Here is a 26,497-nt window from a genome sequence, read left to right as displayed (position 1 = left end):
TTGAATAGTACTATTATTCGAATTTCATTGTTCTTTCATCAAGCTCCTATGACTGTACTCTGACTAAATATCATATTTTGTATCCCAGATCTCCACTGGAATCAGTGTGATGATCTTCAGCACTCATGATCTAAGCAGCAAATGTTATCTTTGAGGTCTTTATCAGACAGTTTTCCCTCTCTCTTACTCATCGCGCAAATTAAATCAGAAGTTGCCCAGTACCACCCACAAGTCCCCACATCCTGACTCTCCACTGAATCCTATTCCACAGCACCAGTCTTTTTGTCATGCCACATTTTACATTCACTCTGTAAGTCCATGGAATATTTGAAGATATGTACACTTAGGGAAATCCCAAGAACTCCTCTGTTTTCATAGTATGGGAAATGCATTGGTCCAAGTGAAATTACACATATTTTCCTGTATTGAGGTTCTTAGATTTTTTGAAAAGCTGGACAATATCCTTCATCTTCCACATTGCTTCTTTTCTTTCTTTGTTGTAGATGTCCAGATACCTGATTCCTTCTTTGCTTCTCCAGTCACAAATAATTTCATTGAAGCATTTCACTGCTGGAAGAGCAGCCTTTTCCCTTCCTACCTTATGTCCATCTTTCACACCCCCATGTGTGTCCTTGCATTCACCTCTTTGGCTTTTCTGTTTTCAAAGGGCTGTAACAGAACTTTTTTCTTTGGCTTTGTCACTAAAGAAATGCTATTGATGTAGACCCCAATGCATCACAGAGGAGCTTTCCCTTAAGCTTCAGCTCTCCTATTGTTTTGTCTGACCAAGTCTATTCACAAGATAATAACACTTAATGAGTCCCTCTCTCTCTCTCCTTCCCACAGGCAGACTTGTAGACGCCACTCTTTGGCTTTTTAGCGTTAAGAGTAGGAAGCAGTCACTACAAAGGCATGCCTACACTGCAGGCAGAGAGCTGTGATTGCATCACATGCAGACGTACTTGAGTTACCTATTCTGTCAGCCCCAGGACACTGCGTGCTTACCAGTGCCCTTACCCTGCGCTAAGCTGCAGCCTCCTGCAGCTCCATTTCCTTCTGCAGCTGGGTTCCCACAAGTATATTTCCATAGGTGTATATCCAGCGGACCTCCCACTGATTTGTAAATATTTTCAAAGGCTGAAAGGTAGCCAAATAACACCAACAATTCATAAAACCAATCTGGAAACCGTGTAGGAATTGAGGAAGTTTCTACTCGGACTCATGGCAATCCAGGCTTATGCAGTGTGTGGTAAGATATACTATGTTACAGAAAAGTATTTTCGGAAAAAAGGGGCTTTAACCAACTTTATATTAGTAGTATCATCCCAACAAAAGCACTAAAATGGCCTTAGCAGGCTTACAGCTATACTCCTGCAAGGACTTTTGATGTCAAAGTAGTATAAACAGGCGTGTATTTACTGAGCAGCAAAGGGAACGTCTCTCTACTGGGAGGCTCCTGTCACACACAGGCACCCCTGAGCATCCTCTGTACTTGCAGCTTTGAGTAAAAGTATTCTCCTGTCACAATTAACACCTGTAAAATGTGCTGAGTGATCTATTTTGACTAAGATTTGTCTGTCTGAGTCTCCCGTGTTACACCATCTTCTTCTTTGCATCATGAATATAAATACTCTGGCAAAGATACAAGAGTGTCCTGGCTGGACAATTGACTCTTTTTTTCCCAGGAGAACCCTCATTTTTACCTCATGTCACAGATTTCTCATCTCAGCTGCTGAAGGGTGAGCAGCTGCCTTCCTCTGTTTTTTCCTCCCCCTACTTCTACACCTGGACAAGATTCCCAAAGGAGCACTTCCTTCCCGGAGACAAGAGGGCTTTTCCAAACAGCTCTTCCCACTGCATGGACCATCCCCATGCTGAAACTTTGCTCTGCAGGGGTGGGGAGGATGCACCACAGCATGCCATCCTGCTTACTCTGTTTCCTAATTATGTAGATGTTTTAAAAATCCCTTTGCTTTGTATGCGAGGAATCACTGTTGCATTTCTTATTGCACCTATCTGCTTTGTCTGAAGCAGTATCTGTGGATTAGTAAGGTCCATAATTTGAAAATTATATGTATAAAGAACACGGGAACATGAAAGCAGTGGCATGTTCTGGCAGCTGCAAATTGCAGTTTGGGAAAATTAGCCCTGAATTTTGAAGGCTGAATGTTAAGTTAGCCAAATCTTGCTTCTGCAGACTGTATCCAACTGCACTGAGTGCCAGTTGGTTACTTCTTCCATATCAACAAAATACAGTTTATGTATCTTTTCTTCCATAACAGACTTGCGTGGCAATTTTAATAAAGGTTTTTTAAAGTATCAGGGATTATTTTAGTTCAAAATCTTGAGTGGTAAAGTATCCAAAGTAAAAGCTGTTATGTGTCTATTATTGATACTGTTCATAATATTAATATCAAGCTGCTAAAGTGCTGGCTTGCTGAACACCAGCTCTTCTGTTGCGTTTATGATCCCAAACTTCCTTGCTAGTAAGCTATGACTCCTTAATGTATTTAGCACATTAGCTGCAATCTTGGCAAAGAGCAATCCATCTGTCCTTTGAGTGAGGTGCAAAATTGGCTGACAATGCACAGAGGGTGCCTAAAGCAACTTGTTCTGCAATGAACTCAGATGTACAAATGTGACTCAGTGCCTGTTGCTGCCTTTAAATGTAATTGTCCAAAACAGCTGACTCAAGCAGCCCATAAAACCCTGCCCATACAAAGAGCTCACCTACGCCATTTGACAACTTGTTTCGGCTGGTTTATGCTAAGCATTCTCTTACTATTCCTGCCCATAGGACACCATCCACTCCCCCACTGAAAGCACTGAGACCTTTGCAGTTGGCTTCAGTGATGTGTGGAGCCTATGATTATCCCTGGACAGATATTAGTCCCTAAGAACAGTCCTCCTCCCACCATTGTTTTCAGTAGTTGCTGGACACCTCCCACTGCATTTTCGGGGATGGAGTTCCCAACTCTCCACTCACTGGACTACCAGTCTCTGGAGCAATAACTTTATGGATGTGTGGGTTGAAAGTCGTGAGGGATGCTTAAGGGGAATATCAAGGGACACTGAATACACTATCACATGAAAGTGGAATATTCTTGACTGCATAGCTCTTCAACCATATTCAGCCTGGACTATCTCTCCTCCTATTAAAGAAAAAGTGATAAGCATGATGTAAGCAACATCTTCTGAGACAATCTAATATTTGGAAGCAAGGAGGATAAAATCAGGGAACAAGCTTGATGCTGAAACAAGAGACCACTGCTCATGCCAAGCTATGATGAGCTCTGTGCTGCTGTATGTCTTGTCAGATCCATGAAAAGGACTCATGTGATTCTTCACAGGATGTATGTCAGAGCCTCAGGGTGAGGCGGCTCACACAGCTGACTCCATGTTCATGTGGATGTGCCTCTTCCATGCTGATCAGATAGGAAAAATCAGGAACTTTGGTCAGAGAGGGACAGTTAGCAAGCAGGGCAATAAATATCAGAGAAGAAACTGTTGCATGAAAGAGAAACAAAAAAGGAAGGATGTTCTGGCAGGCATTTGGGAGAAAAATAAAAGACATTAAAACATATGGAAATTATTTGTGGATCTATATATTATCTCAGCATAACTTCAGTCACCAACTACTTCCCTGGTCTACCCACTGTAACCTCTTCCACTATCTTCATTTTCTCTTACTCTAGTTTCTCTCTTCACACAAATAGGCTTTTACTTATACCAGGTTTTTTTAAAAAAATTAAATTATTAGCCATATTTTTCAATTCATTTACCTGTCTACTAGTTATATCACCATCTCCTTTTTGTGCCTAGCACTTGCATGTTTTAAACCTTCATATCTCTCCAGATTTTTCAGCCTTTATCTTCAGGTTCTGTCCTCAGTGTTTCCCAACCTTCCCATAACTTCCTTATCATTTTATTAAATAGAAGTGTCCTGCCCAATAAGCTTTATATCAGCTTTTCCAAAATTTATTTATATTTCTCCCATTTAAAATGTAACCAGAGATTGTGTAAAGGAAAGCAGAAATTTTGCCTGAAAGGAAAATCTAGGAAAATAACTGAAAAATATATATCATATTAATTAAGTTTGGGGAGGTGATAAATACGAATTTTCTTTTCAAAATTTCTTTTAATGTTAATTTTGTAATGCTGAAATTTTAAAATACATTATTACAGTAAAAAATATTAATGTTTGAAACTGTCTCGTTTCCAAAAAAATAGCATGTATTGGATGTTTCAAAAGGTGGTGTATTTTCTTTAGAATTTCTCTTCATTAAGGGTACAAAAGTTGAAAAGGGCTGCTTTGGTTTACAAGGAACAAAAACTTTGAAATCATAGTGCAAACTACAAAAGCCATTCCTCTGTACAGCTTTAAATAAAATAATTTGCAATTTATGGTACATGTAAAAATGCTTTCAAAAGTCCAGGAGAAAAGAATTATACGGAAATGTTGGAGACAATTATATTTCACAACTCTTTGGGATGGATGGCTAACATATTACAAGAATAAGCTGATTTTCTTACAGGTACAAGCAAGTTAAGTGTGCAATCCAACAGTTTTGTGAAGAATTCCTGCCAATTTCCAATTGCAAATATAGAAAAAAAATCTCAGTATTTGAAATTTTTCCAACTCAATCATATTCTAAATCTTTCTTCTCAGTATGCCAAGTCTATGCACTCTTGAAAATTCTTTACCAGTGTGTACTAACATCAAAGGATAATACAAAATTATATGTAACATCTGCCTTGAAAACATGTCAGTATTTCATTTTAAATACAAAAATATAACTTGATTCTACCGTGGGTGTTACTAAAATCTTCTACATAGGATGAAATTTTACCTTATTTTAAGTTGTATTCCCCACCCATTTCTGTAACTGCTGAAAATAGGCTTGTGTGAATTCTTTAACAAACCAATTCTTTCCTAAGTAAAGCCAGAATTACAGAATCAGGTCATATTTCAGTAAAATAAAAGTGTTTTGACATTACTCATGGGCCACATTTTTAAGACAAACAGAGAGGGTATTATCTCTTCCATGACACATTTGAGTAGCCACTTCTAAAATTTTCCAGCTTTGAAATTTGAGGAATTTCCAGCCACGAAGAGCAAATACATTGTACTTCTGCTCCTTCTGTCTGTGTAGCTGTGCACTAGTGAGAATAAAATCTTCTCACAGGAACTATTGAATACTTGAAATTGAACTTTCTAAAATAATTGCATGATTTTCCATGCGATAGGTGCAAGAAATAAAGCATCAGAATTTACCAAATACAGACTAACTCCTACTATGATTTACAAAAATGTTTTAAGTTAGATTTTTTTCTACTAAAATTCTCTGTATCACGTTTGCCAAGGAGTTCACTTCTCCCAAATATGTTTTGTTTTGATTCAATGCCAATATTGTGACCTAGTATATTTAGACCAGGCAAAAATTTAGATTCCTACTTAAAAAACCCCACACAAAACAAAAAACAAAAAGCCCCATACCAAAATCACCAAAAGCAATTGGTGCACTTGAGAAAAGTTGTTGCACATTCTTTGAGGTTAATATACTGAGAGCAGACAAAAAAAATCTAAATCTACAGCAACAATAAATTAAACAGATGAGAAAGTCACATATTAATCTCATTACTGGAAAAGAATCATGAAACAGCAGAGCATCAGATGTAAGGCTGAGGCTTTCCTTTAGTGCTGTAAAAAGTGATACCAGATAAAAGGTGGGAGAGTGCAGGCACTTTTGAACAAACTGCATCCAGATGCTCATATGGGCCTGATCCAAGCTGCCCTAAACTGACAGGAAGACCCTCACTGATTTCAGTGCTGTTCAGAGCTGGCTTTCAGAGGATTGATTTCTCAGCCAAGTGCCACATCACCAGGTCAATCCTGCACAGCTGCTCTTAGAAACTGTCTTTAGTCTCTGGTGGGGTGCTTCTGGTCGGTCGTGTCGCAGCACTCCTGGGGAGGGCTAGAAAAGGAGATGGAATACAAGGAACAAAATAGCCATTTAGATGAAGCTTCCTTAGAGAGAGAGAACGAGTGGGAGAGAGAGCGCAACTGAGAGAGATCAGACAGAGGTTTTTGCCAGGTTCTGTGAGCAAATGACATCAGGCATTTATGGAGGCTGAAACAGTAACAGCCAAATTTTTCTCAACCTTGAGAGAACCCACTAAGGGCTCTGAAGTGGTGTGAAAGGAAGGGCAATCTGTCTAGTTTGCCTTCTTGACGTATGTGCATGTCCTGAACATCAGCTGTGCATAAGCCTCTAAAACCACAGCAGTTCAGTAGTGCTGCAGAATCAACATATGCACCTCTTGCATTGCCGTGGAAGGGACCATGGGCTGACTTTCCAAATATTTCTAAAAAAGCTGTATACCTTCACTGACCTGGAGAGAAAATATCTGTGCCAACAAATGGAACACATGGGTGTCTGCTCAGGCTTCCAGCTTCTGTTGAAATCTAAATATGAAGCTAACCAAAAAGTTGTGGCCAACTCTATTTTGGTGTTAAATAGCCAAACTTCATTGAAATTTATAGAGTTGAACCCCAAAATACAGTATATAGTTTTTCACAATGGTTCTATGCTTTTATATTCTTGCACTCACCCTGACACTTCTACACTAATGTCTCATTTTCCGATTCTGTAGTGTAGATAATTATGCAGGCATTTTACTTAAGTCAAGACGTCTATATTCTCAGTGGCAGAAGATCATTATGAACTGCCCAGTAGAGGGAGCTACTTGATTTTAGGAATAAAACCTATCAATAGACTTCGAGAATAATCACATTTCCATGAGATTATGCAAATCATGGGGGGCATCAACTCCTTCTGACAGCAGCACTAAAGAAACTGAAAGGTGGCATATTCTTTTCCTGACATGCTTGTTTTAGCTGGTAGCACAAAGTGCTGAAGAGTGATCTAAATTAAGCTTTGGTTTTACGCTCTGACATCAGTCTAAATGACACTAGATACTACTGCTCAGAAATAAGCATTATGCACACAACCCATGCTCCTGGTTCACTTTGGTGGATTTCTCATTTTATATTCTCTCCATACTGAAGTTAGCAGCAGGTTTTCACTCCAGAACAGGTTTTTTAGCTCTTTGCCTTTTACCAGACCAAACCAATCTGATTGAAATTTCATAAGTTTCTGGCAAAGTAGAAATTTAATGGAAAGTTTGAGGTAAATTCAACAAGATGTTTGGGAGACAGGAGGGTTCAAAAAAGGAAGTGGTTTCACCTCTTGAAAATTTTCCTAACTTTTTTTTGGCTCATAGTAACTGCAAAATGTCTTGGCTGAGAAACCAGAAATTCTTTTTAATCTTTTGTAGATGGTGATTCCTCTTTCCTTTGGCTTCTTTTGGGGTGCTTCAGGGGGCAATTATTTAATCACTAAAAGACATTTATGCAAATGTTTAGGGTTCCTAAATCCATATGTCAGCTTTTATAGGGCTTATGAGATCTAGAGTAGGGAAATGCAGCTTTCCCAGACTGCACAGACTGTTTCATGGGTAATTCTTTTGATCAAGGCAGGGCAAACTTCCTTTCAGAAAGGACTTTAGTAGGTTTCAGTTCCCCTATGAGAAGATCTGAAGGGTTCCACCCAGAGCACCATCAGGTCTTCCAAGACCTGCAGGAGGCAAAGGCCATTCCCATAAAGGCGTTTTGCTTCCTTTTTGTCTCTACATCTGCTTAGAGCTCTCCTTCTTGCCTCTGTTATCTGCACGTACATCACTTGGCAGGGTTTGAGGGAGAAGACATCCTCCACCACAAATCTAAACTGGTCCTGTAAGCTCTGCCGCTCCCAGTGTATGCCCAGAGGCAGGCCTGTGCGTAAAGATTTACCCCAATGATATCCAGGAAAAAATCCACTTTTGTGTTCTCACTGAGTGGCAAAATGTCCTGTACTGGCCCTGAAGATCATGTCTTTAGGTGTAGTTAGCAGTTTTTCAGTAGTTAGCAAAACTTTCCACAATGAGGATTGAAGGAGATTTGTACATTCACAGTCTGTGATTTGTTACTCCTATTGGCCCAAAATCTAAGGACTGAAGTAATTTACTAGAATTATTTTTCATAGAATACTATTAAGTAAAAGATGAGGTTCCCTAATGATTTATGAACAGACCGTGGTCCAAATTAATACCAACATGGTGAAGATACTGTTCCATTTTTTGAAATTTTTGTGCTGCTTCCAACTTCTTGGATTTACCATGAATTATATCATTTTCAATCCAAAAAATACAGAAATAAGGATGTAGGATCAAAAAACGTAAGTCAGAAAGAATCTGTGGAAGTTTGGGAAACTTGAAACCATGCTGTCAGAAAGGAATGAGGGAGGTATGCAAAATGTATAAAAGAATTAATATTACACCTGCAGGCAGAATTATCCTCCAAAGTACAGAATATTTTCTGAAAGTAATTTAGTGTTATTGAAATGTTGACTGGAAGAACAATGTTTAAAGCTAGTCGTGACACAGCCACTGCATTATGTGTGAGATGTTCTCCTGCTACCAAACTCTCTTTTTCCCCATTCCATCTTTTCTCCTGTCTCCCTATCCCAAACTATCCTAAACTTTACTGTAGAATCTATTTCATGAAGGGAAAATAAATTTTTAAGAAAGTCCAGTATGTTTGCAGGTTTTATGTGTCAATAAGAAACCTAGTAGTGCCACAGAAGTAAAAAAGTGATACCTTAAAGATGATATACTGAGTTTGCATTGGTTAAATTAAGGAAGAACTGGTGAGTTCAAAGAGATATGGACTTAGGCGGGAGCAACGACAGAGAAGTGGCAGCTATCTCAAAAGCATGGGAGAAGTGAAAAAAATAAATAATATCTTAAAACTATAGAGAAAAGGACTTCCAAAAAGGTTGTTTCTGGGGGGGGCCACAGGGAAAACAAGAACAAAATTATTTTCAACAAAATTCCTCATTACATTTAAAAAAATGGGTATGATTTAAAGGCATGCAGCCTGTTAACAAAGACTTTGTAACCATCACTTTGCTAACCTCTTCTACAAGTCTGCACTGGATGATTTTCAACTCATTTATTTCTTCCCCTCCACCAAGCAAAAGTATTGAGAAATCACTGACATATAGAAGACCAGAAATGGGAAACAGTACAGAAAGGATCTGTGTTAGGACACCTGAGGGGCAATCTTGAATGTTATCCCTCTTTGAATGCTTTCGAAGAAAGACATTTTTCACCCTGCAAATAATTATGAGGACCAGCCATCCATCACCTAAAGGAAATTTCTTCATTACAATCCATTTGTCTTGTAATTTCTCTGTTCGCAAATATGTGTTGGCTTTTTTTTCATGAAACAAGTCCATCACCTTTCACATACTTGAAAGAGAAACTCCAAAAAGGAGTGCTTCAGGTTCATTATTTGGCTCAGTTATTTGCCAGATGTTAAATGAGGCTGTGTTTTGGCTAGTCTGTATGCTCTAATGTAATATTAAACCAAATAATATATTAAATGGGGTCCAAGTGCAGACCTGCAGTTAAGAGAAGCATTTTATAAAAAAGAAAGATTCCTGAAATTTAATCTTCACTCTTGAGATAATCTAAATTATTTAACAACATAAATTAAAATAATGGTTAAAAATATGACAAAAATCCACTAGTTTTCAATCCAAATAATCTCCACCAACACTCACCCTATTTTACCTTCAAAATAACATTGCAATGTCTGGAAGGTCCAGTTGTAAGGGACTCTGACCTCTGCTTCCAATTCTCTTCCTGAGAATTGCAGGCTATCTATCTTCAGACCTGGTTTCCATGTGTCCCATTTCATAATCATATCAAGAAATTTATTCCACCAAACATCCTTAAATGGCAACATTGCTGTTTCTGGCTGGCAGTTCACAAGAGTTTCTGGATTATTAACTCATCCGTGAACGCCGAATGTCAGGTTAGCTGCCTGTACAGTTACAGCGTGATGGAAAACTGCGTAAAATGAAAAACATTTGGTAATTGATTATCTTTTTCTCTATATGCCAAAAAATTATTTTTGAGGGTTGTCAACATTTACAATTATAACTCCAAAGTCTGCTTGCAAGATTAATTGATCTCTTCCATCTTGATCATTGCTATACTTATGAAAATGAAATTAACATGCTTTTATTACTTTATGTATTCATCTGGTACATAGAATAGACATCACAAAAAACTACCCTGAAGAAAAAAACAAAACAAAAAAAAACAAAACAAACAGAAAAACCCCCCAAAAAAACACAAAACAAAATGAAACAATAAAAAAAAACAAAACAAAAATGCATGAAATATGTATTAAAATATCAGAAAACACATGAGAAAGCTAAATTAAAAAATCTACTTGCTGGTGTCACCTGGTGACAGAAATCTCTGACATAAAGTCTGCTCTTTTTGAATTATGTGCTTTTAGTATCATCCCACAGCTAACATTAAAGCAGTAAGATAATTTTGTGGGATTTTTTTTTTTTTCATTTACTGTTTGAAACACTGCGTCCTACTGTTCCACAAAAGACCTGTTTTGAGCTGGCATTTTTTTGGACTTGAGTGAGTTTCACATCAGGCCTCAGTTCTATACCAGATAAAACTCTCCCCACAGGATTTTTCTGCTATCCATCATAGGCAAATTAAGAGGAACCAGGAGGTTATCTGAATCCTGAGGTGCACAAGTAATTGTGAAAATTACTTCTGGCTTGTTCATAGGAAGGATATAAAATTACCCATTTAACTGTTTGAATACTCTCTAACTGTCTCAACTATGCCTCAAGTAGGAATTGTTTGGTTTCTTGGAGTTGCTCTGGGATTATATACGTTCTCCACTTGCAAGTTATCATTCATGACCAGTCACCCACTTGTAAGTAGCACAGCCATGTTCAACTAATTCTGGTATGAATTTGAAATCACATCACAGCATGACAACATTAATTTCTATCTTCCTCTGCATAGATGTTGACAATAATAAATAGGCAAATGAGTAGGATGGTAACTAGGATTTCATCTGTATGTGTGCATAAATGATTATGAAAGAAACACAAATGACAGAGGCATGAATAGCCTAGAAAATAAGAAAGTGGGTAAAGAAATACTTTTTGGTGTTAATTAAAAAATATGTACAACTTATATAGGCTTAATTCAACACGCCTGTATTTCTCCTCAACCCCATACACTTATGAATGATTGTTCTGACTGTCAGGACCTAAAGAGAGGAACAAAACAGTGTAAATTAATATATATTTGAAACAATATTGAACCTCTTCTTAGGACAAAGTAACAGGAATGGAATGATGTTGAGACACGCATTTTGTTTAAAAGGTTCTTCTAGCTGTTTGAAATTCAGGCAAGAGAAAGCTTAGACCTGTCTGGGTTTGTAGCACTTTGCCTGAGCACCTCCACAGCTAATGACTGAAGCAAAGCCTTGTGAAAGTTGTGGTTGAAACAGATGTTCATAGCAGAAATAAAATACACAAAAGTTATTACTTACATTTCAAAGCAGCCATAAAAAACAAGCTTAGTAATTATTACAGACATGAATATCCTAATATACCTCTAACTGTAATCATGTTCAGGTCATTTGATACAAACTTTTCTAATTTGGCAACAAACTGTTTGCTTAGAAGTCAAGCAATTGTAGCTAGAAATTACTCTAGGTTTAAGCAAACATTGTTCACAGTTTAATCCTCCATTTGCTGTGGTTATCTCTTATTTGTCTTCCCCAGTGAAATTCAGATTTCTCTGTCATTATTAGCTGCCCTCCTGCTGCCTCTTCTCCCCTTCCCTCCAGTTGCTTCCACTTCAGTGGTACCAACCTCGGGGAAACAGGCTATCCTTAACTTCCTTGAAGCAGCAGTGTGAGAAGCCTTTCAAAACATATGCTTTAAAAGGAAATTTTTATCTTAATATAAAAATTATTCAGCAAAGAAGGATTTGATTCCCATTTGTGCTTTTCCTTGACTTAAATGTGGAGATGTATATAGAAGACATTAAGAGAATTTCCATATATCCCCAAGGCCACAGAGATACAAGTTTGCTGTCTAGACTCCTCATTGCTTTTATTCTCTTGCTTGTCAGTGAAGCACAGGCCAGCATTGGGCTGGGGGCAAATCACACCCCTGAATTTTGCCAGGGTACTCGCCCTGCCTCTCAAGAGAGCCTCACTCCTGCCAGGTCTCCCTCCCTGCCTGAATCTCTACTCCTGGGATCCCAGCTTTAAACTCAGGCAAAAAAATGCCTGAATACCCTACACAATGGGAATGTCCTACTCTAGACCAGCGTGCTCTTTGTGGGGGTGGTAACTCTGTTGTCCAGCCTTGTGGGACTTGACCAAAATTCAGGTGTCACAGTCCCTGGATGTACTCTAATGATTAGGCCATTGTTCAAGGTAGGTATCAACCAGTTTCTTCAGGGAAGGTGCCTACAGGTAGTGAACTCAAATCCATCCAGAAAGAGCTATATGAAAATTAAGAATGCATTTTTAATAATTCTCAGATGGAGCTAAGTGGGAAATAGTCATTTAACCCTCTCAGGTGGGCAGCCTGTCTATTGAACATATTCACTTTCAGTGAGCTACTTGTGTTGGGGAGATTTCATCAGAAAGTAGCCTGCATGTGCCGTCTCAGATATTTTGATGCACAAGAACATGAGGCTGGTCTGACTGGGTCACACCTCAGCTCAGAGTCCTATTATCAAAAAAGTCGAGTAAATATCTGCCAGTACCACTGAAAAAATTTCCATCATTATATTTAAGGTATTTTTTTCCAGGGTCACATTGCAGTGCTGTGCTAGGACTAAAGTGTTAAAATGGGGCTGCATATTAGGCCTGTTCACCCCTGCCTTTCGCAGACTGTATTATTTGTTCCTTCATATTTAGTGCACTTCCCTTGCTACTACTTGCACTGTTTTCTTTCTTTTTTTCATTAACAGAAATATCATGTATTAATGACAAGTACAACAGGAAGAATGAGAAATTTACATAGAAAGCAAATCCAATCAGACTAAGCTGCCTTAAGGTTTTAGGACACTAAAATATAGTTTCCCTTCTTATGGGGAAATAAAAATTCAGTCCAGATCTTGGACAAGAAACAGCAAGGAAAGTTATTAAACATCACACTTCCTTTTGATGAAGGAATACATGTACAATTATTTCTGGTAGAAGTTCAGATCTTTAATTCATGTTGAACTACAGAAAAATAAAAGATGGAAAGAAAAAAATCTGATTTATGTTGCAAATATTTTGGTTTTGCTTTTTTTATCTGTGTGCAAACCATCTATTTGTTTGACACAGGTCATTTTCTTGCCATTGTACATGCCATTCCCACTATGGTATTACAGATAGGCAAAACAGATAAACAGAAGAAGCAAATAAACTGTCTTCAGTGTGTTGAATGCAATTTATAATTAACATGGACAGGAAAAAGATTCTAAGCAGAGGCTTAGAAAAATTACAAGTTCTGATGTTCAACTTGTTTCTAAATTCGTCTGTGAACCACTGATAAAGTAGAATGAGAAAAGCCTTTATAAAGTAAATGATATATTATTACACAAAATAATAGGAACATGCAGTGCTGTAAGTATGAATTAGGCATCATGTGGTTGACTTTTGCATTGTATAAACATACTAGTCAGTCCCAAGCTGAAAACGGAGCCAGGAATTCAGTAATCAGTGTCCCTTGTCCAGATATTAGTGACTCCCAAAATTCCTTGGAATAAAGGACCCATATGGAACTACTCATGCAAGTAAAGCAAACTGCCAGAGCAGCCTATATATGATGAGTAATAATATAGTAGCCAGAAATTGAGAGTAGAAATACAAAAAGTACCATTAAACTCACTGAATTAAATTAGATTTTTCTATTGTATTTTTTCGCACTGAATCACGATGGGAAAGGAAGACTTTCTTATAAATGCCTAAAATAATATATACGAGCACATGATTATTAATCATGCTACCAGTACACTCCACCTGTTGAGTGAAGGGCTAAAAGAGAATCTTAGTGATTTGATTTGGTATTTTTTGGGATGGGAAATTTGCTTCTAAAACCTCATGGAATTTTAAAGATGTTTCAGTGCTGACAATTCCCCTTGCACAGTGTGGACACACATTTAGGGATATGATCATCCTGCTTACTAGTTTGGTGTGGTTTTCAGCAGAAGACTTTGGGTATTCTTTGCTATTCTTTACTCGATAAGGATTAATATCAACAATATAATTTATTTCCAAATTTTTGCTGATCCAGAAACAAATAGCTTCATTCTGATGAAGTACCACTCTCTTAATTTGCTCAGCTGGTCCCTTTTTATATTAAGTTCTATAACTTTAAGTTAAAGTCATGAACATCTTTCCAAATGTATCAATACCATCTAAGTCAAATTAAGCCCATAAAATGAGCAGTTCTCAGTTCTCTTGTTTATTACATTAGATTCTAGCATAGGAAGACAATCGAAGACATTTCTTTTCTTTGTACTCCTTAGTGCCTTGATTAAGACTGCTCTGAAGACTAACATTTCACTAAAAACGTCTCATGGTCTTTTCCCTTTTTGCTGTAAATTTAACAACCTTCGGATCAGCGCAAAGGGCGAGTGAGACAGGGACCATTCACCGTGTGTATTTACTTCTCTGCTTAGAAGGTGGAACATATTGCCTTCCACAAATGACAGCTTCTGCAAAAGAAACCTTTCTCTTTACTATACTTGTCTTACTGGTACTTCTGCCTTCTCACTCCTCTTATGACTAGGGAAAGGCAGCAATGGGAGGTGCAGACCAGCCACAAGGAGATAGGATGAAGCTTATTAGTAGGATTCCTAGTAGTGCTGCAGCCCAAGGATAAACTAAAGAATCTGTGACTATCTGCAGAGTTCCTTCATCATTTGAGTTAGCTCATGGATTTTTCCTGCTCCTGGAGAATCCAGTTGTTAGGATGCCCAACATTCTAGCAATCTACCCCCCAGGCAAATAATTCTTTGTTTTTAGAGGTTTAGAAGAGACCTAGCACTAATGCATTATGATACTTGGAATCAGTGTGAAGTGTTTCACACTTACTTTTAGAGCACTGATGTGTAATTAAAAAATAATATGAAGCTCCAAAGCTTCCAATTCATGTATGGATTGCTATTTTGCGTATATTTTAAAAACCATTCCAAAAAACCAGTCATATGAATATAATGACTAGTTGACATCCCAAAAAATTTGCTGTGAGGCAAAACATAGGGTATAATTTTAGAACAGGGATTTTTTTTTCATTTGTAAATGCTTAGCAAATCAAGGAAATTGGCAAATGAATTAAATTTGTGAAACACACACAGCTCTGAATGTGCAGTCATTACACATGGCTACTTCATAGAGGTCTTTGGAAAATAGTATGTTTGGTGTTTAATAACCTGTGTTTTATAAGTGTTATTAGGGAAAGTAGTAGGCAAAACCAGAAATTAATCTACTTATCTATATATTTTACATAGAATAAGTTTGTGGTCACAATAATATTATTTCATGACAGAAGTAAAAATAACATTCATTCCCTTTCAATATTTTGCTAAATCATCTAAATCTACATTTGCTGAATATGGCTAACCAGAATGACATACATTTGGTGACCCTGAGCTTAAAAAAAAAAAATAAACACAGTTTTGCTGCTGTCACAAAATTCCAGAGAAATACTTCTGCTCACCAGCAGGCATATAATGAAAAAAATACTCCTGAAATCCTAAACCTAAAATTTTCCTGTTAGCCAGCATAAATGTCCTCAATGTAAAATCTGATCCCTTAATAAATTAGAATTTATGTAAACTCGGCAAAATGCTCTTTATAAGCAAGAACTAGTCCTAACAAAAAGCTTCTGTGACTAGGCTTACTTGAATGTCTATTATTTCCTCAATCAGGAGGAAGATCAGTCCAGGAAAGAGCCCCAGGCACCTTCAATGTAAAGTAGAAATTAAGGGAACTGGTAAATTCAAGAAATATTTGCTTTTAAAATGATGTTTTATTTGTGTGTCTCAGCCAGTCCAAGCTTGTTTCAGGATGATTAGCAACAGTATTTTCCAGTGTGTTGGAGCAGACAAGGATTTTGCATTTGCTTTTCAATGCACAGTCTATCTTGTTACAGAAAAGAGATTAACCTCAGAAAAATACAGATACAACTTCTGGGAAAGTTATAGTAGTGCTCTCTTACGACTTTTGCTTCTTGCATTAGAAAGTGAAGGAAAAGAATTCAGGTATAGAATGCCACTCCTACAGACTAATGGGGACGTGGTTTGGTGGTGGACTTGTCAGTGTTAGGTTAATAGGGGTACTCAGGGATCTCAGAGGTCTTTTCCAACATAAAAAATTATATGATTCTAATTTTGCAATTCCTTGATATAGTCTTTCTCCATAGAAGACATCTCATCAGCAGCACTAGTGGGACTACTTGCTTGGTTAAAGTCTTCTCCAGCTTCTGATAGATGAAGATTCAGATGTACATTTCAATTGCCTTCAAATCTGGCCCTTCAAAAAAAAAAAGAAAAAAAAAAAGGGACAAAATAACCTAATTATGCACTGACAGTATTTTAACATCAAAAATATACAGGCAGAAATGAGTTTCCTCTGCCTCCACTGCACGTATACAAGAACTTGCTCCATTATAGGCTGGTAAGCAATTGTGTGAACACAAGTAAAAGCCAGGCTGAACCTGAGTGGACAAGCTTCACTGAGTAGAAAATATGTTGCCTGAGAGCTAAGGCTGCACTACATATGTTTACATAGCTTCTGTACAGGTTTATCATGTACAGTTATCTTCAGCCTGTTGGGACCATCACTTTCCCAAGGCTTTCTGAGGAAAGGCGAACTAGAGAGAATGGAGGACTGCACCATCCAAAGGGGAATGTGGTATAAACACTGTAGCAGTCAGTCTGCTCAACTAAGTCACTTGGTGCCTGAGTGTTGCAAAGCCAACTCTCCTCTTTCAGGGTGCCAGGTGGCTCCTGCTCAAGCATTGTGGTGATTTTGAAGCAGGTTCCCCACTCTGGGAATGGCATGAATGTGAGTGGAGTCTGATCATGTCTGCCCTTTTGTAGTGGTACAAACACCTCCAGAGGCAAAGTCCCAAAGAGCCACTGTCTGGTCCCGAAGAGACACTAGAGTAGCTTTAGGTTTTCTTTACATTGTCTCAGCCACGCAGCACACCTAAAGTGTACACAGCATGACATGCAGTTGGGGATGAGGGGTGGAAAACCAGAATACCAAATTCTGTGTGGTATCCACCAGGCAGATAGAGGATCTGGATAAACTGGCTTCCATGTAATTGCTTCAAATCTATTTCTACATCTGCATTCGCTTCCTTAATATCTTCTCACATCAAGTTCCCATCCTAAAGTTCAAAGTGCTTGATCTGGATGTTAAACAGTCTGGGAAATCATGGCAAAAACAATTTGCAAAAGTAATCAGGCAAATGTTTAGAAAATATGTCTCTGCTTATACCCTCCTCTGTTCAAGCAAATTATTTTACTGCCAGACATTTTCAAACAGAAAAGTTAAAGTACAGACTAGTAGTCATCAACAATGTGCAGAATATGAGTTCCAAAACAGAAACATGGATCTAAGTGTAGACCCCAGCCAGTCAGAATGGAAGTGTTCTGTATGACCTATTTCTCCCACCTTACATAATCAAAACAAACTTATCTTTTTGAATACATGTCAGTCACAACACACTAATTGCAAGTAATCTGCAGGCCAAGAATTATTCAGGACAATTATAGAGTAGAATTTCTGAAATTCATGCTTGAGAAAGTATTCACTTGTAGATTTTAAACTGGAAAAGTACAGGTGCTAAAAAAGACATAGCGCTGGGAAAAAATCTCTTAGGTTTATACATTAGATTATATTCTCTTTTTAAGAAAGGCGAATAGAAACACTCAATAGAATATGCCTTCATTGAGCATTCAAGAAAATTGATTCAAACCCTTGTTCTTCCTCATATAGGCTACAGGCTTGATGCCAGGTACCTTATTTTCTAGGTAAATAACATATATTATAGTGTGGATTCATTTTCATTTTGACAATAAATCCCACACCAGCTAAACCCCTGCTGGTAAACTTTTTTTTTTTTTTTTTTTGTGGAAAAAGACATTGTTAAAAGTTCCCAGCCAGTTCTAATTGTAAGTTTGTTTCTGGACAGGGAAAAATGAAAGGGAGGAAATATAACCATATTTATTGGGCAAATCACATGCTATATACATCCTTCTGTTGGAAAAAACAGATGTGGAATGACAGGCAGAGATATCCAAAAAATCAGTCTTTGAGTAGGCAGCCGGATATTTATATTATAGTCCTGGCTCTGTCACTGACCGACTCGGGTTTTACTTTCCAGTTCTTTGCCTTTTTGAATACCTTATGTGTCTTGTGCATTTAACTTTTAAAAACTCTGGCATAAAAGCATTGCCTTAAAGTCTGTTTCTGTTCTGTCGAATCTGGGACACCCCATAGTAGCAATACTGACATATTAGCAACATCGGGCTCAGGGGACCTCTCAGCCTAGGTATGAGGAGGCAAAACTAGGAAGAGATGCTGTAGCAGTGGGAATATGAGCTTCTTAGGACAAGTTTTGAAGAGCCAGTTCTAGGAAACCAGGCTGAGCTTCTTTCAGCACAACTCTCAGCTTCTCGTTTTAAGTGCAACCCTCCTATTCATCTCCATTGTTCAGGGAGTCTTCTGTCTCCTTGCAATAATTTAGAGCTTTGACACAAAAAAGATGGGGCTTTTTCTCATCCTCGGGAACTTTTCTAGTTAGGGACTGATACTGTTACTATTTACAACCAAAAGAAATTCTTTGATGTCACAGAGGAATACCAGTATAAACTAAGGTCAATGAGATAACATCAGCCTCCAGTGCAAAACATCAAACCTATGAAACACTAGTAGTTGACAAGTCGTTTGTTGGTGGTAATTTTTCTTCCACTTGGCTGTATGGACTTTGGGCATTAGGTCAAATTTGCCTCTCAAAACACTGAGTCTGGGAGATGTGATGTTAATATCAAAGACAGCTGACTCTAGCGCTGTGCCCAAAGCATTTATCAATGAATGTGTTGCACATATTGCTAAATGCACAATTTATTATCCATGTTAAAATGACACATGATATCTTTATAAAACTAGAAAGAATTGTTCTGCAGTAATATATTAGGAGCTATGCATATGTTTTATGGAACCTTTTGTGTAAAAAAGGGCTGTTAGATTGTGACACCTAGTTTTATTTCTTCTTCTTTTTTCATTTCATTTTTAGCCATTTAGGAAGATCTTTTTCTAATTTAAGTTACCTTGACTCATGCTTGAATTTGCTAAATTACTTTTCCCAAATGCTCACAAGGAGGGTCTTTTGAATTAATGGATAAAACTAAACTCACTCCCACTCTGCAACTACATTAGTATGTTACATGCAATTATTTATGATTCATCCAAACTAGCTTCCCACAGCCCCATAAATCTTATAGAGTCAGAACATTGTGGCATCATTTCTGCTGATAGTTTTTATTTTTTTGCCAGGCATAATGCTCCTTGAATTGGAGAAAAACTGTTCCTAACTCAGCAAGGAGTTACACTGCAAATTCGGGGAACTGTACCCAGCCTGACAGAAGGAAAGGAGATATTTATTTCTACCAGGATGAAGCACCTACATCCAAAACTGCAGACTTCTAAATTCCTGCTCATTTTTTGCCACACCCTGGAAGCGCCTAAACTCCGGAGGCGCCAGCTTTTCACATTAAAATTCTCCAGACTTCTGAAATTCTGCTGTGGGCATGTTCAGAAATGCCTCTCATGTCACTGCACCCAGTTAACTCACACTCTGGCACCATCAGATCCAATGAACTCAGCTTTCCTGCACCTGCACCCATCTTGCCCAAGGGGTAGAGCCAATGAACATTCCCAAAACACAGAGAGCTGCTCTGCGAAGTGCAGCGGCAGCTGTTGCTGCTCTCCTCTGCTACATTCAAGAGCTCTGTGGTCAGGGCTTTTACCCTAGATGTGGGAAAGCTGGGGTTTACACCCTCCTGTGCCCAAGGAAATCAAAACCCACGCCCTTGCCACAAGGCCGGGGCTGTTCTGGGTGAAAGTGCTCTCCACCCTGCCCTTTGAAGCTCTTCCATCCTACAGGGGCAAACCACAGCTTCACAACAGCTGTGGAGAACATGAGAGAGCATGAACCTTCGAGGGGTTATGGCCCTCGTGGGAGGAGGCACAGGAGGTTTCGATGCCCTTTCCTTCCCCTAAGGAGTTTCTGGGTATTGTGTCCTCGGTCAAATGTATAACTGGTCCTTTTGGAGCACATGTGGGGAGGGGCTTCTCCAGTGTTGCTCTGTGGAATGAGGAGTGTGGCAGCGGTGAGTTTAACCCAGTGCCTGTGTGACCCCTCCTTGCTGGACACTGCCACTGGAGCTTCTGAGCGCCGCTGCCACTCCTCCTGGCTGGCTCCACCAAAGGCCTCATGAAGGCTGAGTTTCCTCAACAACTCCTCTCTCAAGAGAAGCAAAAGAACACCACCACCAAACAATGACCAGCATTCCAGTGCAGCATTTCTAGTTCATACGACATCCATCATGCTCCACATCCCAATTGCCCTGCAGTCCCACACAGTGCCATAGCTGCAGCCACCCCCTGGAGACCACTGGGCACTCCATATCAACCTCCTTTCCCACAGCCCAGGATCTCTGCCCCTTGCAGTTTGCTGAAGCTATTGTCTATTTGACAAATTGCTTGAGGAAAGTCACAAATGGGATTTCTTCTTTCAGGGGTTTTAGAGAACAAGTTGCATATTTCTCTGTAATATGCATCTATCTCTGTGACAACCCTTCCAGCCCAGTTCTACTAGCAACCATTGTTTCCCAGGAAAATTTTCATGAAGTGGTAGCAGCCTCTGGGACCCCAGCTCACAATGAACTTTTTGTTTGGCCTTGACTGATGGAAGTCTCCAGTGACTCTCCAGTTTCTAGCAGTGAAGTCATATGTGACACTCAAGTGCCCTTCAGGTTGTGTCCACTTTCATGGGATAGCTTGTATTCCTTGGCCCACAAAGACAAACCACCACCTTACTTCATAAGCTTGAGTGAGTCCTTTGGCTGCCCAAGCTCATGATTCAAAGATTAATTCTTGATCTTCAATGTGCTTCTTTGACTTCCTTAGGCACATTTCCAGTGAAAGTAAAACTTGCTACATCAGTCTGCATAGTCATGCAATCCACAGCGCATTTTGCCTCTTTGGTCTCCTGTCAAACAAACCCGACAAGGGGATACAGGCTTGACAAGAGAGATGGGGCCTGATGACTCACAAGTCATCTGCCAGCTGATTTCTGTAGTGAAATATGTGATACATATATATCATTGCCAGCATTCTCTTCAGAAGCTCATTAGGAATGTGCCAAAGTAACAGAAAATTTCATTAAAGCAAGTTGACTGACAGACAGAAACAGGTAGGAAAGTCTTCATACTGTCCTCAGTCAGAGAATTGCAGGGCTAGTGACAGAACTGGGGTTGGTGCTTGAGAGGGCAGGCACAGCACGAACAGGTTTATGAGTGCATCCTGTGCAGTTTACCAGGTGAGGACAAGGGCTGGACCTGGCTGGAGGCAATCATTCCCATCTACCTCAGGAGCTGTTCAGGGTATATTACTAATGCTAGGGATCCATACCCACCCCATAAATAACTATGCAACACAGTTTGTGGAATTCATTTTCATTTGGTCATTTACAAGGGATATGTTCATCTAATTTTAACCCTTTTCACTAGGAAGAAGCTGCAATGTTTTCTCCAGAACTTCAGTATTGTCTGCGTACAAAGTCATACATGTTTTGTTTTTCCTGTTGTTTGCAGAATTCATGACTTTTTTTTTTTTTGTTATAGAAGCTGACTACACTATAACCATTTCCAAATACTCCCCCTGACAAGGATAAATCAGCCTGTGCTGAGCTCAGGGCTGCTGTGGCCAGGTTGCTGCCAATATCAAAGCCTGTTTAAAATCAGCTGAGGGATCTTAGTGCTGCTCTGCAGATACAGATGTTTCACATTTCATTACCAAAGTTTTATGCTAACCTCCTCTGTGTGACTGAACTGAAACTTTTTCTAAATGCCTAATGCTGCAGAATCAACTATTGTTGAAATAAGACTGTTTTCTGTATATTTTCTCCTGAGCTGGCAGGTGCTGCTGGCATGTACAGTGAATTACTCTTTATTCCTCCTCCACTGATCCTTTGCACTTCTAGAGCATTTCAGCTCAGGCAGGGCTTCTATCAGCTCCAGCAGTCTGCGGCTCCTCTTGCTTTACTCCTAGTGCCCCGAGTAGTTGAGTAACCACTCAGAGCTGAGGACCAGCCCGTTTCTAGATGTCCAGCCCTGCAGAGCACTGTCATTGCAGGACCCAATAAGGGGGATAGGATCGCCTGGAAAAGTCTAGGCCCGTGGTTGGCATGGAAGGTGAAGCTTTTGCAGCTGTGCTCTTTTATACACTACTCAGCTGTGCTTTTGCTATTTTTATGTTCTGAACACCTGCACACCTCAAGTCAGAGGCCCTTGCTGATAATTAGAGATAATAATAAAAGCAGTAAACAGCTTTTTCAGTTGAAAGAGAAATCTCCCCACAAAGAAAGAGCAGAAGAACCCATTGTTTTTAAGAGTTTTTAGTGCCTGGAAAATATTTTCTGGCATTATATTCTGGGCTGCTTAGAAAGCAGCATGGCCAGCAGGTCGAGGGAGGTGATTTTCCCCCTCTGCTCTTACGTGACCCCACCTGGAATACTCCATCCAGTTCTGGGACTTCAAACACTAAAAGGATGTGGACCTACTGGAGCAAGCCCAGAGGAAGGACATGAAGATGATCAGAGGACTGGAACACCTCTCCTATGGAGACAGGTTGAGAGGTTTGGGGGTGTTCAGCCTGGAGAAACGAAGGCTCTGAGGAAGTTTTACTGTGGCCTTTCAATACTTAAGGAGGATTTATAAGAAACATGGAGAGAGACTTTTTACCAAGGCTGTACTTATAGGACAAGAGGTAACACTTTTAAGCAGGAAGAGGGAGGTTTACATTGAACATAAGGAAGAAATTCTTTACTGTGAGGGTGGTGATGCAATGAAACAGGCAGGCCAGAGAAGCAGTGGATGTCCCATCCCTGAAAGTGCTCAAGATCAGGTTGGACAGGATTTTGAGCAACCTGGTCTGGCGAAAGATGTCCCTTCCCATGGCTGGCTGGAACTAGATGATCTTTAAAAGTTCCTTCTGATCCAAACCATTATGTGATTCTATGTTTCTCTTATTCTATGAAGAAAATGAGCTAGGTGCACTGACAGGAAAGTGGTACTTCACAAGGCTTTAACCTAAGTTTGTTGTTATTCTATTTGTTTGACATTTAGTAGCTCTTATAAAACTGACTCACAATCTAGCTTTGGTAGTGACAGATTAAAATCACTGCCTCCTTTCTTCATATAAGATTACAAATCAACTGATTTTTATAACATCCTTCATAACATCACACCTTGGGAAGTGAAATTTGATCATTAAATTTGGAAAAGACCTCTCAGATCATCAAGTCTAGCATCTGGAAGCTTCATGTAGAGCTAACTAGAAGGGCTGCATGAATGTTAGATCATACAGTAATGAGATAACTTGTCCCTTTAATTTTAGGAAACACTATATTTACATGAGAAAGAATACACTAGCAATGGCATCTGAAAAAAAAAAAACTTCAGCTAAGGAATGATCATTTTGGTTTTCAAAATAATTCCATTTTCATGAAACTTCCATCAGAAATTATTATATTTGATCCTTTCAACAGAGCTGTTTTGCCTTCAGCACACTTTAGAACATGTGTTACCTGAAACGGCAGCAGCTACTTTGGAGCAGGAACTTAAGCAAGCAAAAGCCAACAAACCTATTAAGGTGAGATGGCTTAAGTCAGTCTAGAATACAGCTGTATAAAAGTGCTTTTGGTAAAAGATGAAGCAGCAAATATGTGGCCTTCTTTTACAAACGAATTAATCTGTGATAACTATTAATGGAGGTAGAAGGTTCTTCAGACACAGGTAAAAGTATACAGCAGCTTTAGAGTATGATGGAAGTTTTACGCAACAACTTGCCCTGATATGATTGATTTTTTACTTTTTCCAGTACAGCAGACACAGACTTTGATGCATGCTGCACACATAAGCACACAGATGAAGCATTTTGTGTCTACTATCACAAAAGATATATTTTCAGCAGAAGACAATGTGTGGACTGCCCCTGTTCTATCCTGCACGAATTCACAGGTATTTTAAAAGGAAGGTCTATTTAAGTGTTGGCTTTAATCCCTGCTTCTCTCCCAGTGTGCACATAAAGGTTAGCCCCAGGAGAGCACAGTCTGCCAGCTTTGGTCCTGGAGTGAAATCTTTACCCCCGCATATCTTCAGAGGAGAGTCAGATACTTCCTAATGAAATCCAAAACTATTGACATGCTAAGCTTGGACCCGCCTGAAATCAGTATGCTCAGCAGGTAGCTGCTGAAACCTACTTTTTAGGGAGCACTAACGGCAGAATAAGAGAGCTGCGGGTGGCCATCTCTGTCATTGCTGCTCTCCCAGCCTGGAGAAAGCCAGGAGGTGAAACTCTTTCAAAAAACTGAACAGTTTGCCCTGCAACTATCTTTAAGAAAAAAGTGCTCATCACACTGATCTTTTACTTATTGGGTTTTTTTATCTGGGTTGATTTTTTTTGTGTGTGGGAGGAATATCTTGGGGGGTTTTGTTCAAATATACAATCCCAAAGGTAAAAGAATAGACTTAATTTTCCTTCTTGGCCTGAGGGGTTCAAACCCATGACCCTCAGAAGAGCAGCCCGCATATCAGCCTATGAGATAGGAATAAAACTTTCCACCCACCTGCCTCACTGAAAATGAACTGTAGCACAGCAAAAAATTCAGGAGGCATTAACTTGGAGCTGCTTGATCCTGTCAAGACTGGGACAGCTCTGGGCATGTATGGCGAAAGTTTGTGCTCTGCTTTGTTGAAGTACAGCCCTAGGGGCCCAAGAGAGGGTAAAATTAAAAGTGGTGTTTAAAGGGGGAAAGTTCACCCAGGATTTTGCTGCTGGAAGGATTACAACTCCATGTTTTCATGCTTGTTCTGGATGGTGCTTCCACACTTCTCACCCGTAGCACTGGCGCTTGAGCTCTGAGATGTACAACCTTTCACTGTGGTACAGTGTCAGCAGAAAGCATCTGTTAACTCTACTCTTTGCCCCTCTGCCCAGGCTTTGCCTTTGTGATCTCTTACAACCCATCTTTGAGAAAGCATTTCCCCTTTACTATATCTCTTCTACCTTTAGACCATATTATATCTTCATGGTGACAATATAATGTGAATAATAAAGTGAAATTCAGGCTCTTGCTTGTTCTGCTGAGGTCAGTGAAGCTGAATCTATTTGCAGCAGTTGAGAAACAGCACAAATGTATTTGTTTTCCTTCTTTGCTTGAGAAAACTGAACCCTTCATTTTCTGTTGCATGAAAAGGCACCACATAATGATTATTTTGATGGATCATTTCCCATCCGCTCTGGGTTGTCCTTTTTTTTTGAGTTTATACTGAAGTCTGGACAAAACCTTTTTAAAATGTTATATTTGTCTATGAACGGCATCCTGACAAAAAGAGGGAAAGAACCACAACCTTTTGTTTAACAAAAAATTTCTCAGGTATGTCTCAGAAAGGAATAGGAAATGGATTCCAGGACCATCAAAGTGGTGTGTCTGTGTAAACTTATACAGGACATTTCACCAGGGTTTGATAGCTTTTTATTTTTAACCTGATATATAAATGAAACTACAACAAATCCAAGATGATGAACCTTTTTTTGGATGTCTGTATCCCTTAGAAACAGAGGTGCATGTGTTGAAATAAGTCAGTTTCTACCTTTGCTTCGTATATCTGAAAGGCTGTATTACTTCTAATGCACATAGTATATTAGAAGCCTAATTTGTCTCTGCCTAGCACAATGATTCAGAAATCTATCCCTGCTCATAAAGTACTTAAGGGTGTGCTTCTGCAAACCTAAACAAATTCTGCCTTAGTTTTCAAGCAAGAGGTCATATTTCCCAGAAAATGATGTGGTAAGATCTCATACCTAGTTTATGCTTCTTTAGAACAGCTGTAAACCATGTCACAGTTATATATCAGATCCAGCAACCCAAAGGCCTGAACAGCCTGCCCTATTTACATAGACTGGGTGATAATGCTGACATTTTAATTACTCCTTAAATTTGTCTTAGCAGATATCCTAATGCTCATTATTTTTGCAGTCACTTATGGTTACTGTTTATCCTAGGATTTGAAATCCACCTCCTAAACAGTCTAGGCACACAAAATTTCATTTCTCTACTCCCCTTTCTTTGATCCCCTTTCCTTCATTCTCCGAATACTTAATGAGTTCACAAGAATGAAATGCCGGAGCATACCAGAAGCTTAACAAGAAGCATTAATAATGTGGAAGCTCCTAAACTCTTTCATTAATAGAACTTTC

At 39.1% G+C, this 26,497-nt stretch overlaps 1 long non-coding RNA gene across 1 annotated transcript in view; it reads left to right on the top strand.

Moving 5' to 3' along the window:
• Nucleotides 1-26,497, top strand: part of LOC116440644 — a 39,470-nt gene that overhangs the window by 5,179 nt on the left and 7,794 nt on the right. The window contains exon 2 of the long non-coding RNA XR_004238716.1: nt 24,116-24,255. This is a non-coding gene — a long non-coding RNA (uncharacterized LOC116440644). The remainder of the gene's footprint in view (nt 1-24,115; nt 24,256-26,497) is intronic.

This window comes from Corvus moneduloides, chromosome 3, assembly GCF_009650955.1.
Source record: "Corvus moneduloides isolate bCorMon1 chromosome 3, bCorMon1.pri, whole genome shotgun sequence".
NCBI lineage: Eukaryota > Metazoa > Chordata > Aves > Passeriformes > Corvidae > Corvus > Corvus moneduloides.
Note: the sequence above shows the minus strand (reverse complement) of the source record. Positions and strands in the feature narration are given on the sequence as shown.